Source organism: Stenella coeruleoalba (assembly GCF_951394435.1).
Source record: "Stenella coeruleoalba genome assembly, chromosome: 1".
NCBI lineage: Eukaryota > Metazoa > Chordata > Mammalia > Artiodactyla > Delphinidae > Stenella > Stenella coeruleoalba.
In genome coordinates, this window is record NC_137169.1 from 155,514,660 (window position 1) to 155,527,713 (window position 13,054).

A 13,054-nucleotide genomic window follows, 5' to 3' on the forward strand; every position below is an offset into this window, starting at 1 on the left:
GATTTGTTGCAAAGCATTATCGCAGCAAGAGCTGACTAATACAACGTTCTCCAAATCACTGCCATGTCCACGGCTGCCACCGTGCCTACGTGTAAGGCAACTGTGTCCTCGAACTTTGAGAACTCCTGAATTCTCGGTGCCTCTCCAACACAATGTACGTGGCTAAGGTGTCCCCAGATAACCTCACTAACGTACCACCGAGACCGCCCTAAGCTTTTATTGAACGTAATGCAACGCTCTTTCTATTCGTTCTCTGTTTCTACGTGGGTAAAATGCTTTCCGTCAGTCTAAAAGGATGGAAAATCGGCACAAAACACTCTGTGGATAGTTGTTTTTCACAAAGGAAAATCACAAACGAAACAGGCATTTCGCCGGGTGCAGAGCACTAACGCCCCCTAGTGCCTCTCAATGCCAAGTGGACAGAGGCACTTCATTAAATATCGAATCCCAGCTCTCTCCGCTTGAGAGGGAGAGCAAGCCATTCTCAGGTGGAGGAGGGCTGTTTTCAGCAGCTATCTGCAACGTTCTGTGGACCTGGCCACTGTGTAGCTACAAGGAAACCTTTTGTCTGAGGAACCTAACTAAAGAAACTTGAAAGTGGAGGAAGAGAGAAAGAATGAGACAACACCCTCATCTCGGTGACTCATCCACTTATTCGTTCACTTACCAAATCAAATATCCACTACGCGTAGAGAGTCCTGGGCTGAAAACCCGCACAGAACACGGAGACGTACCCCCATTCGCAGGGAGGTTAGGTACCAGAGAGGGAGACAAGATGTAGATTACCTTACGGCAGTTCCGCACATGTCCTGTTAAAGTGTTTGCACCTCCAGGGGAGAGAAGGGATCCAGAAATCGCTTGGATTCTCAGTGAAGTCTTCCCAGAGAAGGAGGTGCAAAATAGGCGGACTGGAAGAAACAAAAAAATTAACCTCGTGGGTAGATATGAAACGGAGCAGAGGTTCACAGATACTTAGACCCCGTTCTTTCTTGACACGTCTGGAAAGTGAAACTGAAGCCAAATTACGGAGGGCCTTGAGTGTCAGTCTTCGGAGCTTGGCCGTACGGGGTTGACAGCGGGTGCCACGGACGGCTCGGACGAGGGCAAGGGCATAACCCAAAAGCCCTGGGAGGTGTAGGAGAGGTCGCAGCGAGGGAGATAGAAAGGCATGCGATTCTCCGAAGCAGTCACCGTAACCCAGGTGTAAACTCATAAACGGTAGACGCCGAGTAAGGGCGACACAGATGGCAGGGAGGAGTACGAGGGACACTAGAAAGGAAAACGCTCAGGGCTTCACCAGGGATCGGGTGCATTCCTTTCTCCCTCTAACAGAGGTTATCAGTAACCGGGCTAGTCGCTGGGAATCAAGAGTAAGCCAAACAGGCGTGATCTCTTCTTCCTCACGGACCACGGGGTAAACTTACCTACCTGAAACTGGATGGGAAAGGCGATGACGGCCATAAGCGAGAGGTGCGTGGTGTCACGTGAGCTACGGTAGGGGGACGTGATGAGCTGAGTAGGTAAGGGGACGCTTTCTTGACCAAGTGACACCTGAGAAGAGATGAGAAGGGTGAGGCGGCATCGGTCAGCTGCAAACTAAACAGAGGGACACTGCCTGCAGAGGGGCAGCACGGGCCATGCGCCGTTGTAAGTATGCAGGCCTGAGAGGAGGCCACTGTGGGCAGGATGACTGAGAATGGAAGGAAGGAGCTGCAAGACGAGGCCGCAGAGATCACGCTCCACCCTGCCCAGGCGATGCCCTGCCCTGCGGACTAGCACACCCAGAGAGAGAGTACCGGTGCACAGCCAGCTGAGAAGCCTGCTCGAGGATGCAAGGCAAGGCTGCTTCTTTCACCAAGAAAGTCTTGCCTGGTAAACTAAACGGCGTATCGATGGAGCGGACACGTGATTTTACATTCTGAAGCAGGCGCCCCGCCTTACGGAACGGCGACGGTTCTCAGGGGGGCCGGGCAGGAGCCGCTCCGCGCGTCTGTCCCAGGGACCCACCCGCCTGCGGGACCTCCGGCCGCCTCGCAGGAAGCTACGACGCCCAGCCCCGTGGCTACCTGTGCAGCGAGGTGTACTCCGCGGACGCGTGCCACACACACTTCAAGTGGGAGGGCGGCCTGAGTGGCAAGGCGAGAGGCCGGCCTGCCGCGCGTACCAAGAAGGCGCTCTTCGGCCTGGGCCTAGGTGCTTGCGCCGCCCCCCTGGGCCTACCGGGCTCTGAGGGCCCTGCCCTGGACCCCCTGCCCCCCTGCCCTTGGTTCAGTCACAACAGAGGTGGCCACACCCACACCCTCTGTGACCTCCGCGTTCCACCCTCCTGCAGCCCCGCCCGCCCCCCCTCCGCCGGTTGCCCCGGGCTACGGAAGCTGCATCCTGGGGCCAGGGGGTTCCCAGGAGGCCAAGGGAAGACACGATGGCCTTAAGTGAGTCGCAGAGGCCTTACGTGGGCTTGTGTGGTTGGGTTCACCTCTTACGTTTCACCGAACTCTGCGAGAAGACAGGGACCTGCAGCCTCACAGTTGGGCTCCACGGTAAGGTGTGCGGGACAGACCTCAAACTGACCCACGGCATGGAGCGACACCCGCCATCGAGAGGTCTACAAGAGAGCCGCTGCAGCTAGCCCACAGGTCCCAGAAAACTAGATGCCTCTTTATGTAAGTGAGTTTTGGGGAGATTTGTTGCAAAGCATTATCGCAGCAAGAGCTGACTAATACAACGTTCTCCAAATCACTGCCATGTCCACGGCTGCCACCGTGCCTACGTGTAAGGCAACTGTGTCCTCGAACTTTGAGAACTCCTGAATTCTCGGTGCCTCTCCAACACAATGTACGTGGCTAAGGTGTCCCCAGATAACCTCACTAACGTACCACCGAGACCGCCCTAAGCTTTTATTGAACGTAATGCAACGCTCTTTCTATTCGTTCTCTGTTTCTACGTGGGTAAAATGCTTTCCGTCAGTCTAAAAGGATGGAAAATCGGCACAAAACACTCTGTGGATAGTTGTTTTTCACAAAGGAAAATCACAAACGAAACAGGCATTTCGCCGGGTGCAGAGCACTAACGCCCCCTAGTGCCTCTCAATGCCAAGTGGACAGAGGCACTTCATTAAATATCGAATCCCAGCTCTCTCCGCTTGAGAGGGAGAGCAAGCCATTCTCAGGTGGAGGAGGGCTGTTTTCAGCAGCTATCTGCAACGTTCTGTGGACCTGGCCACTGTGTAGCTACAAGGAAACCTTTTGTCTGAGGAACCTAACTAAAGAAACTTGAAAGTGGAGGAAGAGAGAAAGAATGAGACAACACCCTCATCTCGGTGACTCATCCACTTATTCGTTCACTTACCAAATCAAATATCCACTACGCGTAGAGAGTCCTGGGCTGAAAACCCGCACAGAACACGGAGACGTACCCCCATTCGCAGGGAGGTTAGGTACCAGAGAGGGAGACAAGATGTAGATTACCTTACGGCAGTTCCGCACATGTCCTGTTAAAGTGTTTGCAGCTCCAGGGGAGAGAAGGGATCCAGAAATCGCTTGGATTCTCAGTGAAGTCTTCCCAGAGAAGGAGGTGCAAAATAGGCGGACTGGAAGAAACAAAAAAATTAACCTCGTGGGTAGATATGAAACGGAGCAGAGGTTCACAGATACTTAGACCCCGTTCTTTCTTGACACGTCTGGAAAGTGAAACTGAAGCCAAATTACGGAGGGCCTTGAGTGTCAGTCTTCGGAGCTTGGCCGTACGGGGTTGACAGCGGGTGCCACGGACGGCTCGGACGAGGGCAAGGGCATAACCCAAGAGCCCTGGGAGGTGTAGGAGAGGTCGCAGCGAGGGAGATAGAAAGGCATGCGATTCTCCGAAGCAGTCACCGTAACCCAGGTGTAAACTCATAAACGGTAGACGCCGAGTAAGGGCGACACAGATGGCAGGGAGGAGTACGAGGGACACTAGAAAGGAAAACGCTCAGGGCTTCACCAGGGATCGGGTGCATTCCTTTCTCCCTCTAACAGAGGTTATCAGTAACCGGGCTAGTCGCTGGGAATCAAGAGTAAGCCAAAGAGGCGTGATCTCTTCTTCCTCACGGACCACCACGGGGTAAACTTACCTACCTGAAACTGGATGGGAAAGGCGATGACGGCCATAAGCGAGAGGTGCGTGGTGTCACGTGAGCTACGGTAGGGGGACGTGATGAGCTGAGTAGGTAAGGGGACGCTTTCTTGACCAAGTGACACCTGAGAAGAGATGAGAAGGGTGAGGCGGCATCGGTCAGCTGCAAACTAAACAGAGGGACACTGCCTGCAGAGGGGCAGCACGGGCCATGCGCCGTTGTAAGTATGCAGGCCTGAGAGGAGGCCACTGTGGGCAGGATGACTGAGAATGGAAGGAAGGAGCTGCAAGACGAGGCCGCAGAGATCACGCTCCACCCTGCCCAGGCGATGCCCTGCCCTGCGGACTAGCACACCCAGAGAGAGAGTACCGGTGCACAGCCAGCTGAGAAGCCTGCTCGAGGATGCAAGGCAAGGCTGCTTCTTTCACCAAGAAAGTCTTGCCTGGTAAACTAAACGGCGTATCGATGGAGCGGACACGTGATTTTACATTCTGAAGCAGGCGCCCCGCCTTACGGAACGGCGACGGTTCTCAGGGGGGCCGGGCAGGAGCCGCTCCGCGCGTCTGTCCCAGGGACCCACCCGCCTGCGGGACCTCCGGCCGCCTCGCAGGAAGCTACGACGCCCAGCCCCGTGGCTACCTGTGCAGCGAGGTGTACTCCGCGGACGCGTGCCACACACACTTCAAGTAGGAGGGCGGCCTGAGTGGCAAGGCGAGAGGCCGGCCTGCCGCGCGTACCAAGAAGGCGCTCTTCGGCCTGGGCCTAGGTGCTTGCGCTGCCCCCCTGGGCCTACCGGGCTCTGAGGGCCCTGCCCTGGACCCCCTGCCCCCCTGCCCTTGGTTCAGTCACAACAGAGGTGGCCACACCCACACCCTCTGTGACCTCGGCGTTCCACCCTCCTGCAGCCCCGCCCGCCCCCCCTCCGCCGGTTGCCCCGGGCTACGGAAGCTGCATCCTGGGGCCAGGGGGTTCCCAGGAGGCCAAGGGAAGGCACGATGGCCTTAAGTGAGTCGCAGAGGCCTTACGTGGGCTTGTGTGGTTGGGTTCACCTCTTACATTTCACCGAACTCTGCGAGAAGACAGGGACCTGCAGCCTCACAGTTGGGCTCCACGGTAAGGTGTGCGGGACAGACCTCAAACTGACCCACGGCATGGAGCGACACCCGCCATCGAGAGGTCTACAAGAGAGCCGCTGCAGCTAGCCCACAGGTCCCAGAAAACTAGATGCCTCTTTATGTAAGTGAGTTTTGGGGAGATTTGTTGCAAAGCATTATCGCAGCAAGAGCTGACTAATACAACGTTCTCCAAATCACTGCCATGTCCACGGCTGCCACCGTGCCTACGTGTAAGGCAACTGTGTCCTCGAACTTTGAGAACTCCTGAATTCTCGGTGCCTCTCCAACACAATGTACGTGGCTAAGGTGTCCCCAGATAACCTCACTAACGTACCACCGAGACCGCCCTAAGCTTTTATTGAACGTAATGCAACGCTCTTTCTATTCGTTCTCTGTTTCTACGTGGGTAAAATGCTTTCCGTCAGTCTAAAAGGATGGAAAATCGGCACAAAACACTCTGTGGATAGTTGTTTTTCACAAAGGAAAATCACAAACGAAACAGGCATTTCGCCGGGTGCAGAGCACTAACGCCCCCTAGTGCCTCTCAATGCCAAGTGGACAGAGGCACTTCATTAAATATCGAATCCCAGCTCTCTCCGCTTGAGAGGGAGAGCAAGCCATTCTCAGGTGGAGGAGGGCTGTTTTCAGCAGCTATCTGCAACGTTCTGTGGACCTGGCCACTGTGTAGCTACAAGGAAACCTTTTGTCTGAGGAACCTAACTAAAGAAACTTGAAAGTGGAGGAAGAGAGAAAGAATGAGACAACACCCTCATCTCGGTGACTCATCCACTTATTCGTTCACTTACCAAATCAAATATCCACTACGCGTAGAGAGTCCTGGGCTGAAAACCCGCACAGAACACGGAGACGTACCCCCATTCGCAGGGAGGTTAGGTACCAGAGAGGGAGACAAGATGTAGATTACCTTACGGCAGTTCCGCACATGTCCTGTTAAAGTGTTTGCAGCTCCAGGGGAGAGAAGGGATCCAGAAATCGCTTGGATTCTCAGTGAAGTCTTCCCAGAGAAGGAGGTGCAAAATAGGCGGACTGGAAGAAACAAAAAAATTAACCTCGTGGGTAGATATGAAACGGAGCAGAGGTTCACAGATACTTAGACCCCGTTCTTTCTTGACACGTCTGGAAAGTGAAACTGAAGCCAAATTACGGAGGGCCTTGAGTGTCAGTCTTCGGAGCTTGGCCGTACGGGGTTGACAGCGGGTGCCACGGACGGCTCGGACGAGGGCAAGGGCATAACCCAAGAGCCCTGGGAGGTGTAGGAGAGGTCGCAGCGAGGGAGATAGAAAGGCATGCGATTCTCCGAAGCAGTCACCGTAACCCAGGTGTAAACTCATAAACGGTAGACGCCGAGTAAGGGCGACACAGATGGCAGGGAGGAGTACGAGGGACACTAGAAAGGAAAACGCTCAGGGCTTCACCAGGGATCGGGTGCATTCCTTTCTCCCTCTAACAGAGGTTATCAGTAACCGGGCTAGTCGCTGGGAATCAAGAGTAAGCCAAAGAGGCGTGATCTCTTCTTCCTCACGGACCACCACGGGGTAAACTTACCTACCTGAAACTGGATGGGAAAGGCGATGACGGCCATAAGCGAGAGGTGCGTGGTGTCACGTGAGCTACGGTAGGGGGACGTGATGAGCTGAGTAGGTAAGGGGACGCTTTCTTGACCAAGTGACACCTGAGAAGAGATGAGAAGGGTGAGGCGGCATCGGTCAGCTGCAAACTAAACAGAGGGACACTGCCTGCAGAGGGGCAGCACGGGCCATGCGCCGTTGTAAGTATGCAGGCCTGAGAGGAGGCCACTGTGGGCAGGATGACTGAGAATGGAAGGAAGGAGCTGCAAGACGAGGCCGCAGAGATCACGCTCCACCCTGCCCAGGCGATGCCCTGCCCTGCGGACTAGCACACCCAGAGAGAGAGTACCGGTGCACAGCCAGCTGAGAAGCCTGCTCGAGGATGCAAGGCAAGGCTGCTTCTTTCACCAAGAAAGTCTTGCCTGGTAAACTAAACGGCGTATCGATGGAGCGGACACGTGATTTTACATTCTGAAGCAGGCGCCCCGCCTTACGGAACGGCGACGGTTCTCAGGGGGGCCGGGCAGGAGCCGCTCCGCGCGTCTGTCCCAGGGACCCACCCGCCTGCGGGACCTCCGGCCGCCTCGCAGGAAGCTACGACGCCCAGCCCCGTGGCTACCTGTGCAGCGAGGTGTACTCCGCGGACGCGTGCCACACACACTTCAAGTGGGAGGGCGGCCTGAGTGGCAAGGCGAGAGGCCGGCCTGCCGCGCGTACCAAGAAGGCGCTCTTCGGCCTGGGCCTAGGTGCTTGCGCCGCCCCCCTGGGCCTACCGGGCTCTGAGGGCCCTGCCCTGGACCCCCTGCCCCCCTGCCCTTGGTTCAGTCACAACAGAGGTGGCCACACCCACACCCTCTGTGACCTCGGCGTTCCACCCTCCTGCAGCCCCGCCCGCCCCCCCTCCGCCGGTTGCCCTGGGCTACGGAAGCTGCATCCTGGGGCCAGGGGGTTCCCAGGAGGCCAAGGGAAGACACGATGGCCTTAAGTGAGTCGCAGAGGCCTTACGTGGGCTTGTGTGGTTGGGTTCACCTCTTACGTTTCACCGAACTCTGCGAGAAGACAGGGACCTGCAGCCTCACAGTTGGGCTCCACGGTAAGGTGTGCGGGACAGACCTCAAACTGACCCACGGCATGGAGCGACACCCGCCATCGAGAGGTCTACAAGAGAGCCGCTGCAGCTAGCCCACAGGTCCCAGAAAACCAGATGCCTCTTTATGTAAGTGAGTTTTGGGGAGATTTGTTGCAAAGCATTATCGCAGCAAGAGCTGACTAATACAACGTTCTCCAAATCACTGCCATGTCCACGGCTGCCACCGTGCCTACGTGTAAGGCAACTGTGTCCTCGAACTTTGAGAACTCCTGAATTCTCGGTGCCTCTCCAACACAATGTACGTGGCTAAGGTGTCCCCAGATAACCTCACTAACGTACCACCGAGACCGCCCTAAGCTTTTATTGAACGTAATGCAACGCTCTTTCTATTCGTTCTCTGTTTCTACGTGGGTAAAATGCTTTCCGTCAGTCTAAAAGGATGGAAAATCGGCACAAAACACTCTGTGGATAGTTGTTTTTCACAAAGGAAAATCACAAACGAAACAGGCATTTCGCCGGGTGCAGAGCACTAACGCCCCCTAGTGCCTCTCAATGCCAAGTGGACAGAGGCACTTCATTAAATATCGAATCCCAGCTCTCTCCGCTTGAGAGGGAGAGCAAGCCATTCTCAGGTGGAGGAGGGCTGTTTTCAGCAGCTATCTGCAACGTTCTGTGGACCTGGCCACTGTGTAGCTACAAGGAAACCTTTTGTCTGAGGAACCTAACTAAAGAAACTTGAAAGTGGAGGAAGAGAGAAAGAATGAGACAACACCCTCATCTCGGTGACTCATCCACTTATTCGTTCACTTACCAAATCAAATATCCACTACGCGTAGAGAGTCCTGGGCTGAAAACCCGCACAGAACACGGAGACGTACCCCCATTCGCAGGGAGGTTAGGTACCAGAGAGGGAGACAAGATGTAGATTACCTTACGGCAGTTCCGCACATGTCCTGTTAAAGTGTTTGCAGCTCCAGGGGAGAGAAGGGATCCAGAAATCGCTTGGATTCTCAGTGAAGTCTTCCCAGAGAAGGAGGTGCAAAATAGGCGGACTGGAAGAAACAAAAAAATTAACCTCGTGGGTAGATATGAAACGGAGCAGAGGTTCACAGATACTTAGACCCCGTTCTTTCTTGACACGTCTGGAAAGTGAAACTGAAGCCAAATTACGGAGGGCCTTGAGTGTCAGTCTTCGGAGCTTGGCCGTACGGGGTTGACAGCGGGTGCCACGGACGGCTCGGACGAGGGCAAGGGCATAACCCAAGAGCCCTGGGAGGTGTAGGAGAGGTCGCAGCGAGGGAGATAGAAAGGCATGCGATTCTCCGAAGCAGTCACCGTAACCCAGGTGTAAACTCATAAACGGTAGACGCCGAGTAAGGGCGACACAGATGGCAGGGAGGAGTACGAGGGACACTAGAAAGGAAAACGCTCAGGGCTTCACCAGGGATCGGGTGCATTCCTTTCTCCCTCTAACAGAGGTTATCAGTAACCGGGCTAGTCGCTGGGAATCAAGAGTAAGCCAAAGAGGCGTGATCTCTTCTTCCTCACGGACCACCACGGGGTAAACTTACCTACCTGAAACTGGATGGGAAAGGCGATGACGGCCATAAGCGAGAGGTGCGTGGTGTCACGTGAGCTACGGTAGGGGGACGTGATGAGCTGAGTAGGTAAGGGGACGCTTTCTTGACCAAGTGACACCTGAGAAGAGATGAGAAGGGTGAGGCGGCATCGGTCAGCTGCAAACTAAACAGAGGGACACTGCCTGCAGAGGGGCAGCACGGGCCATGCGCCGTTGTAAGTATGCAGGCCTGAGAGGAGGCCACTGTGGGCAGGATGACTGAGAATGGAAGGAAGGAGCTGCAAGACGAGGCCGCAGAGATCACGCTCCACCCTGCCCAGGCGATGCCCTGCCCTGCGGACTAGCACACCCAGAGAGAGAGTACCGGTGCACAGCCAGCTGAGAAGCCTGCTCGAGGATGCAAGGCAAGGCTGCTTCTTTCACCAAGAAAGTCTTGCCTGGTAAACTAAACAGCGTATCGATGGAGCGGACACGTGATTTTACATTCTGAAGCAGGCGCCCCGCCTTACGGAACGGCGACGGTTCTCAGGGGGGCCGGGCAGGAGCCGCTCCGCGCGTCTGTCCCAGGGACCCACCCGCCTGCGGGACCTCCGGCCGCCTCGCAGGAAGCTACGACGCCCAGCCCCGTGGCTACCTGTGCAGCGAGGTGTACTCCGCGGACGCGTGCCACACACACTTCAAGTGGGAGCGCGGCCTGAGTGGCAAGGCGAGAGGCCGGCCTGCCGCGCGTACCAAGAAGGCGCTCTTCGGCCTGGGCCTAGGTGCTTGCGCCGCCCCCCTGGGCCTACCGGGCTCTGAGGGCCCTGCCCTGGACCCCCTGCCCCCCTGCCCTTGGTTCAGTCACAACAGAGGTGGCCACACCCACACCCTCTGTGACCTCCGCGTTCCACCCTCCTGCAGCCCCGCCCGCCCCCCCTCCGCCGGTTGCCCTGGGCTACGGAAGCTGCATCCTGGGGCCAGGGGGTTCCCAGGAGGCCAAGGGAAGACACGATGGCCTTAAGTGAGTCGCAGAGGCCTTACGTGGGCTTGTGTGGTTGGGTTCACCTCTTACGTTTCACCGAACTCTGCGAGAAGACAGGGACCTGCAGCCTCACAGTTGGGCTCCACGGTAAGGTGTGCGGGACAGACCTCAAACTGACCCACGGCATGGAGCGACACCCGCCATCGAGAGGTCTACAAGAGAGCCGCTGCAGCTAGCCCACAGGTCCCAGAAAACCAGATGCCTCTTTATGTAAGTGAGTTTTGGGGAGATTTGTTGCAAAGCATTATCGCAGCAAGAGCTGACTAATACAACGTTCTCCAAATCACTGCCATGTCCACGGCTGCCACCGTGCCTACGTGTAAGGCAACTGTGTCCTCGAACTTTGAGAACTCCTGAATTCTCGGTGCCTCTCCAACACAATGTACGTGGCTAAGGTGTCCCCAGATAACCTCACTAACGTACCACCGAGACCGCCCTAAGCTTTTATTGAACGTAATGCAACGCTCTTTCTATTCGTTCTCTGTTTCTACGTGGGTAAAATGCTTTCCGTCAGTCTAAAAGGATGGAAAATCGGCACAAAACACTCTGTGGATAGTTGTTTTTCACAAAGGAAAATCACAAACGAAACAGGCATTTCGCCGGGTGCAGAGCACTAACGCCCCCTAGTGCCTCTCAATGCCAAGTGGACAGAGGCACTTCATTAAATATAGAATCCCAGCTCTCTCCACTTGAGAGGGAGAGCAAGCCATTCTCAGGTGGAGGAGGGCTGTTTTCAGCAGCTATCTGCAACGTTCTGTGGACCTGGCCACTGTGTAGCTACAAGGAAACCTTTTGTCTGAGGAACCTAACTAAAGAAACTTGAAAGTGGAGGAAGAGAGAAAGAATGAGACAACACCCTCATCTCGGTGACTCATCCACTTATTCGTTCACTTACCAAATCAAATATCCACTATGCGTAGAGAGTCCTGGGCTGAAAACCCGCACAGAACACGGAGACGTACCCCCATTCGCAGGGAGGTTAGGTACCAGAGAGGGAGACAAGATGTAGATTACCTTACGGCAGTTCCGCACATGTCCTGTTAAAGTGTTTGCAGCTCCAGGGGAGAGAAGGGATCCAGAAATCGCTTGGATTCTCAGTGAAGTCTTCCCAGAGAAGGAGGTGCAAAATAGGCGGACTGGAAGAAACAAAAAAATTAACCTCGTGGGTAGATATGAAACGGAGCAGAGGTTCACAGATACTTAGACCCCGTTCTTTCTTGACACGTCTGGAAAGTGAAACTGAAGCCAAATTACGGAGGGCCTTGAGTGTCAGTCTTCGGAGCTTGGCCGTACGGGGTTGACAGCGGGTGCCACGGACGGCTCGGACGAGGGCAAGGGCATAACCCAAGAGCCCTGGGAGGTGTAGGAGAGGTCGCAGCGAGGGAGATAGAAAGGCATGCGATTCTCCGAAGCAGTCACCGTAACCCAGGTGTAAATTCATAAACGGTAGACGCCGAGTAAGGGCGACACAGATGGCAGGGAGGAGTACGAGGGACACTAGAAAGGAAAACGCTCAGGGCTTCACCAGGGATCGGGTGCATTCCTTTCTCCCTCTAACAGAGGTTATCAGTAACCGGGCTAGTCGCTGGGAATCAAGAGTAAGCCAAAGAGGCGTGATCTCTTCTTCCTCACGGACCACCACGGGGTAAACTTACCTACCTGAAACTGGATGGGAAAGGCGATGACGGCCATAAGCGAGAGGTGCGTGGTGTCACGTGAGCTACGGTAGGGGGACGTGATGAGCTGAGTAGGTAAGGGGACGCTTTCTTGACCAAGTGACACCTGAGAAGAGATGAGAAGGGTGAGGCGGCATCGGTCAGCTGCAAACTAAACAGAGGGACACTGCCTGCAGAGGGGCAGCACGGGCCATGCGCCGTTGTAAGTATGCAGGCCTGAGAGGAGGCCACTGTGGGCAGGATGACTGAGAATGGAAGGAAGGAGCTGCAAGACGAGGCCGCAGAGATCACGCTCCACCCTGCCCAGGCGATGCCCTGCCCTGCGGACTAGCACACCCAGAGAGAGAGTACCGGTGCACAGCCAGCTGAGAAGCCTGCTCGAGGATGCAAGGCAAGGCTGCTTCTTTCACCAAGAAAGTCTTGCCTGGTAAACTAAACGGCGTATCGATGGAGCGGACACGTGATTTTACATTCTGAAGCAGGCGCCCCGCCTTACGGAACGGCGACGGTTCTCAGGGGGGCCGGGCAGGAGCCGCTCCGCGCGTCTGTCCCAGGGACCCACCCGCCTGCGGGACCTCCGGCCGCCTCGCAGGAAGCTACGACGCCCAGCCCCGTGGCTACCTGTGCAGCGAGGTGTACTCCGCGGACGCGTGCCACACACACTTCAAGTGGGAGGGCGGCCTGAGTGGCAAGGCGAGAGGCCGGCCTGCCGCGCGTACCAAGAAGGCGCTCTTCGGCCTGGGCCTAGGTGCTTGCGCCGCCCCCCTGGGCCTACCGGGCTCTGAGGGCCCTGCCCTGGACCCCCTGCCCCCCTGCCCTTGGTTCAGTCACAACAGAGGTGGCCACACCCACACCCTCTGTGACCTCGGCGTT